Source organism: Podarcis vaucheri (assembly GCF_965113315.1).
Source record: "Podarcis vaucheri genome assembly, chromosome: 18".
In the NCBI taxonomy this organism is placed as follows: domain Eukaryota; kingdom Metazoa; phylum Chordata; class Lepidosauria; order Squamata; family Lacertidae; genus Podarcis; species Podarcis vaucheri.
The window spans coordinates 9,140,343-9,147,502 of record NC_138756.1 but is presented as its reverse complement, the minus strand read 5'-3'; positions in this window follow the sequence as shown (position 1 = coordinate 9,147,502).

Here is a 7,160-nt window from a genome sequence, read left to right as displayed (position 1 = left end):
ATGGGAGCTCACCCCATCGTGGGGATTTGAACCGCCGACCTTCTGATCGGCAAGTCCTAGGCTCTGTGGTTTAACCCACAGCTCCACCCGCGTCCCTCGACAGGCTAGGAAACGGCCACGCAAAACAGCAATTCCAGCAAGCTCAGGAATCATTTTCTGCCTAGCCGAGTTTGTTCTTGGCTTCTTCCGCCCACCCTAGATCACAGAATTGTAGGCAAGGCAAAGGCAAAGGACCCCTGAATGGTTAAGTCCAGTCAAAGGTGACTATCTACTTGCGCCAGCCTTCCCGCCGGAGTGGTACCTATTTATCTACTTGCACTTTGACGTGCTTTCGAACTGCTAGGTTGGCAGGAGCAGGGACTGAGCAACGGGAGCTCACCCCGTCGCGGGGATTCGAACCGCTGACCTTCTGATCGGCAAGTCCTAGGCTCTGGGGTTTAACCCACAGCGCCACCCACGTTACTAACTTTAAAAAAAGCACACACACAAAAATCTCAATGGGGTGACTGGAAGGAATCAAGAATCTGAAACTGAAAAGGATTTGGCTATCCTCACATGTACATACACACACAAAAATACACATGTACAGTGGTACCTCGGGTTAAGTACTTAATTCGTTCTGGAGGTCCGTACTTAACCTGAAACTGTTCTTAACCTGAAGCACCACTTTAGCTAATGGGGCCTCCCGCTGCTGCCGCGCCGCTGGAGCCCGATTTCTGTTCTCATCCTGAAGCAAAGTTCTTAACCTCAAGCACTATTCCTGGGTTAGCGGAGTCTGTAACCTGAAGAGTATGTAACCCGAGGTACCACTGTATACAAACACAATCGGCAGCGAAAGGAACAGTCAAAACACTACCAAATGTGGAATATTTGTGAGCAGTCGCCTCTGTCCCAGAGCCTCTCGTTTCTTCTACAACATCTCTTTCCAAATTCTCCCTTTTTTTAAAAAAAAAAAAAAGATCCACGTCACCCTTAAGGAATGGCTGATTCCGGCTCTTTTGCCGGTGGCCTGGAGGGGAAACCCGAGAATTATTTCCCCTCGATGGCTCCATTAATGGAGATGTTTTGGTCATGACTTATTCCTAAAGAGCTGCGGATAATGGCACTGGGACGTGAATTCCTGTGGGTTTCAGGCAGCGGGGATTTTAAACCCCTGGCGTTGGTGCCGACACTCGAGACCGTCAGATAAGGGATCTGACAAGTCTGGCTGAAACGAGCTTTTGAGTTGGATGGGGCTCGAAACCCCCCTGTAAGGCAAGTTCTCAAAATGTAAAGGGACCCCTGACCATTAGGTCCAGTCGTGACCGACTCTGGGGTTGTGGTACTCATCTTGCTTTACTGGCCGAGGGAGCCGGCATACACCTTCCGGGTCATGTGGCCAGCAGGACGAAGCCGCTTCTGGCGGTAAATGGAAATGCCGTTTACCTTCCCGCCGGAGCGGTACCTATTTATCTACTTGCACTCGACGTGCTTTCAAACTGCTAGGTTGGCAGGAGCAGGGACCGAGCAACGGGAGCTCACCCCGTCATTGCGGGGATTCGAACCGCCGACCTTCTGATCGGCAAGTCCTAGGCTCTGGTTTAACCCACAGCGCCACCCAAGTTGGCCCTAAGTGTCACCAACTTTCTCCCAAAGCCAGGGGTGGCAAGTCTCAGCCCCGGATGCAGAGTGGCAGCTGCCTAAGCCTATCTGTGTGGCCCGTGGGACTTCCCCCAAGCCACACCCTCTCCCATAGGCCACGCCCTCTCCCATAGGCCACACCCACCTTGTGTGATTGCCTGCCATGGGTCCTCCCCTCTCGCTTGGCAGGGTAAAAAGATGGAGCTGGCTGTGTCCCTGTGACTTTCCCATGGCTGGAATGTCGCCTGATTGGCAGGGGTTAAAATTTGTGTCCATTGCCCCGCCCGCTTTTGCCACAAGCCCCACCCACACAACGGGGTGTGGCCCCCGGAAGGCTGTCTGGGAGGAAATATGGCCCTCAGACTGAAATATGCCTCGTACACTATTTATATAATGTTATATAGTATTGTGTTTCCAAACATACGTCTTACTTTGAGGAGCTGGAGCACACAATTTTCTCTCCCCCACCCCAATTGATTGCCCACAACAACCCTGCGAGGTAATAATAACAACAAATATCCCTTTTGGGGGGGGACGCGGGTGGCGCTGTGGGTTAAACCACAGAGCCTAGGACTTGCTGATCAGAAGGTCGGTGGTTCGAATCCCCGCGACGGGGTGAGCTCCCCTTGCTCGGTCCCTGCTCCTGCCAACCTAGCAGTTCAAAAGCACACCAGTGCAAGTAGATAAATAGGTACCACTCCGGCGGGAAGGTAGACGGCGTTTCCGTCCGCTGCTCTGGTTCACCAGAAGTGGCTTAGTCCTGCTGGCCACATGACCCGGAAGCTGTACGCCGGCTCCCTCGGCCAATAAAGCGAGATGAGTGCCGCAACCCCAGAGTTGGCCATGACTGGACTTAACGGTCAGGGGTCCCTTTACCTTTATCCCTTTTTAGTAGACCTATGGTGTGTTGAAAATGCCCAAATACAGTGGTGCCTTGGTTCTCAAACACCTTGGAACCCAAACACTGGAAACCCGGAAGTAAGTGTTCCAGTTTGCGAATTTTTATAGAAGCTGAACATGCTCCGCTTTGAGTGTTACACTGAGGTCTTGTCTGTTTTTGCGATTTATTTTGCGTTTCTGTTCTGGTGGCCCTTTTTCATTTTGTTTTTGTGGCTGTGTGGAACCCAGTTCAGCTACTGATTGATTGATTGAATGATTGTGCGACTGTAGTACAGTGTTTATTGCTTTCATTTTATGGATCGATGGTCTCGTTCGATAGTAAAATTCATGTTCGATTGCTGCTTTAGGGGTTGTTTTTAAAAGCCTGGAACGGATTAATCCGTTTTGCATTGCTTCCTGTGGGAAAGCGCGCCTCGGTTTTGGAACGCTTTGGTTTTGGAACGGACTTCCAGAACAGGTTAAGTTTGAAAACCAAGGTACCACTGTACCTTGGGTTAAGAACTTAATTCTTTCCGGAGGCCCGTTCTTAACCTGAAACTGTTCTTAACCCGAAGCACCACTTTAGCTAATGGGGCCTCCTGCTGCTGCTGCGCCACCAGAGCACAATTTCTGTTCTCATCCTGAAGCAAAGTTCTTAACCTGAAGCAATATTTCTGGGTTAGCGGAGTCTGTAACCTGAAGCGTCCGTAACCCGAGGTACCACTGTATGTATATGAACACAGCACAAGGAACCACCTGCTATTCCCAACAAGGACAGTAGAGGGCAGTGTGACCACTGCGAAAATAGCTCCATAAGAGAAGACAGATGGGGGAAAATTTTTATCTACCTAGAGAAAATTCCTGCTGTCTTTTGCTCCTTAAGATTAAAATGAAGGATGCCTGCTCCTATTTAGATGGTCATCCCTGGAGCCCTGTCCCTTAACCAGGAACCTGTCAGATGGCAGGCAAGGTTTGGTCAAGAAAGTCCCGGGTCCCATCTGTCTCCAGAAATTGTCACAGGCAAGATCACATCCACAAAAAGCAGTCTTGCCCAAATTTCTAATCAAAGAGGTGCCTTGCCAAGGCAGCCCTGTAGGCGTCTACTCGGGAGTAAGGCCCGCCAGGTGCAATGGGACTTCCTGCCAGGATCTGGCCAGGTAAAACGGCAGCCTGTGTTTTACTTAGGACTCCCAGTTTTCTATCTGCAGCCGTTCTGGGTAGCCGAAATCTCCCAGATTCCGGGGTTGTTGGTTTTTTTTTTTTTTTTTTTTGCTTTTTAAAAAATTACATTATAACTGTAAAATCAAAAGCGAAAACCGGAAAAAGCACCGTCCAAACTGCAAGAAACGTGGCAGCGAGACGGAGGTTGCGTTTTCCAAAATAAAAACAAAAATCACTACAACCCAGCAACAAAATAAAATCGGCAAAATGCATGTGTTAATTAGATTTTTGCCGTTTGCTGGGGGAAAGAGAATTTTGTGCGTATCTGGAATTCATACGGAAAGAATGACATGCAGAAATATCCCAGGTCTTCCTTACCCTTAAAAGGTAAAGGGACGCCTGACCGCTAGGTACAGTCGTGGCCGACTCTGGGGTTGCGGCGCTCATCTTGCTTTATTGGCCGAGGGAGCCGGCGTATAGCTTCCGGGTCATGTGGCCAGCATGACTAAGCCGCTTCTGGTGAACCAGAGCAGCGCACGGAAACGCCGTTTACCTTCCCTCTGGAGTGGTACCTATTTATCTACTTGCACTTTGACGTGCTTTTGAACTGCTAGGTTGGCAGGAGCAGGGACCGAGCAACGGGAGCTCACCCTATCGCAGGGATTCGAACCGCCAACCTTCTGATCGGCAAGTCCTAGGCTCTGTGGTTTAACCCACAGCGCCACCCACATCCCTTACCCTTAGAAAGGAACAATTTCTGGGTTATTTTTTCTGCCAACGGCCAGAGTTTTCTGAGGTTTAAGTCCTGTGGCATATTCCACATCTTAGCCAAAGACGTTCTCACTGCAGCCAGCATTCATGGCAGATGTGCCTTAAATTGAAAATCCTCTCTTTGGTCGCTCTGCAAGTTCAAGAGGGCAGCTTTCAGGGGTTTGTGCTTGTACAGTGGTAACTCAGGTTAAGTATTTGTTCCGGAGGTCTGTTCTTAACCTGAAACTGTTCTTAACCTGAAGCACCACTTTAGCTAATGGGGCCTCCTGCTGCTGCCGCGCTGCCGGAGCACGATTTCTGTTCTCACCCTGAAGCAAAGTTCTTAACCTGAAGCACTATTTCTGGGTTAGCGGAGTCTGTAACCTGAAGCGTATGTAACCTGAAGCGTATGTAACCCGAGGTACCACTGTACTTGACAGAAGCAGGTGCTTGTCTTTCACTCCAGTGTGGCATAGTGGTTATATTGCTCGACCAAGATCTGGGTTCAAATCCCCCACTCAGGCATTTCCTCATCCCATGGCCACTTTGCTTTCTCTCCCCATTTATTTTCTTCATCCACGATTGCAGTGCAACACTACAAATCCTCCAATTGCTTTTGTTGCTATTATTGTTTAGTCGTGCCTCTTTGTGACCCCCTGGACCAGAGCACGCCAGGCCCTCCTGTCGTTTATTTGAACGATATGCTTTTAAAGAGAAGATAGCTGCTTATTTTCTTCACATCTGAAGGGAGGGCTTTCCACAGGGCAGGCGCCACTACCAAGTAGGCCCTCTGTCTGATTCCCTGTAACCTCACTTCTCGCAATGAGGGAACTGCCAGAAGGCCCTCAGTTCTGGACCTCAGCGTCTGGGCAGAACGATGGGAGTGGAGACGCTCCTTCAGGTATACGGGACCGAGGCCGTTTAGGGCTTTAAAGGTCAACACCAACACTTTGAATTGTGCTCAGAAACGTACTGGGAGCCAACACAGATCTCTCAGAACCAGTGTTATGTGGTCCCGGCGGCCACTCCCAGTCCCCAGTCTAGCTGCCGCATTCTGGATTAGTTGCAGTTTCCAGGTCAACTTCAAAGGTAGCCCCACGTAGAGCGCATGGCAGTAGTCCAAGCAGGAGATAACCAGAGCATGCACCACTCTGGCCAGACAGTCCGCGGGCAGAGAGGGTCTCATCCTGCATACCAGATGGAGCTGCCCTGGACACAGAATTAACCTGTGCCTCCATGGACAGCTGTGAGTCCAAAATGACTCCCAGGCTGCGCACCTGGTCCTTCAGGGGCACAGTTACCCCATTCAGGACCTGGGAGTCCTCCACACCTGCCCGCCCCCTGTCCCCCAAAAACAGCCCTTCTGTCTTGTCAGGATTCAACCTCAATCTGTTAGCCGCCATCCATCCATTTATGCACATCAAACATGCTCATTGGTCTTTTTTGGGGGGCAGGGAGTCCTTCGCCTCCCATCAAATTCCTTTTTTTAAAAATTCCAGTTTTCTACTTTTGCAAGCCTTGGGTTGCCCCCCTGCCAAAAAGAACACCTCCCCCCCCAGTTCTGTAAGGAAGTCACCCAGCACTGGGCTTTGCAAGATCAGAGACATGGCTCTATCTTTTCATTTCCAGGGTTTGCAAAAGCGGGAGATGGCAGAGAGAGTCGGTAATCAAATCCCTTCGATTTCTCGTCAAACCTTCTCGGTTGGCAGGTTTAAAACCCAGGCCAGACATGGAACTGCCTTGCCTCGCCCCCCCCTCCCAGATTTCCCATTTAAATGACAAGACCTCCGTTTTAATTTTAATCCACACACACACACACACCCTTTTTAATCCAGCTCACACCAAAACTCATCCATGCTCATGGAAGCAGATTTGAAAAGATTGGTTCTGACACATGGCAGGGAGGGCGGCCGGGTGAGGGGGGGAGAGGCTAGACAGATTTTGCTTATCTCTGGGTGCTGGGGGGGGGGCGGGTGCTGGCGTGCAGAGAGCGTGCACGTTTCCCAGTGGGAGTCAAGAGCAACAGAGGCCATAGCTGACTTCTAAAGAGGGTGGGGAGAGGGTGGGGAGTTTGGGGGGCGGGCTGCTGTTTTGAGCAAATGCAAAAAAAACCACCACAACACAAGAAGTGACCTACATCTGTTCTCAGAGAGGTGGGGAGGAGGGATGCTGTCGGACGGAGGGGGGTATGATTGCAGGGGAGGAAACCCTGCAGGAATATATATCTATTCTATATATATACTCTCTCTATATATATCTATTCACACACACATATACATACACATACACTCTCTCTCTCACTCTCACTCTCTCATAGCTCTTCTTCCTCCTTCTCCTCCTTCTACCTCTTTCTCTTCTTCTTCTTCCTCCTCCTCCTTCTTCTTCCTCTTCCTCTTCTTCTTTTTCTTCCTCTTCTTCTTCCTCTTCTTCCTCTTCTTCCTCTTCTTCTTCCTCTTCTTCCTTCTTCTTCTTCCTCTTCTTCCTCTTCCTCTTCCTCTTCTTCCTCTTCTTCTTTTTCTTTTTCCTCTTCTTCTTCTTCTTCTTCTTCTTCAGCCATCCCTCGTAGCCAAGTAACATTGTCTTCCATAAACACGGTTTAACAGTGACTCCATAAGTGGCTGTGGAGGCCAATTCTGGATCCACACGTCCTTCCACAGTGGGGACATTGGTTTCCAGGCGGGAGTTGATCCCGGTGAGGGTTTGCCAAGCGTGCCTTCCTCCTAGCACGTTTCTCCCTTGCGTCCTGAGTT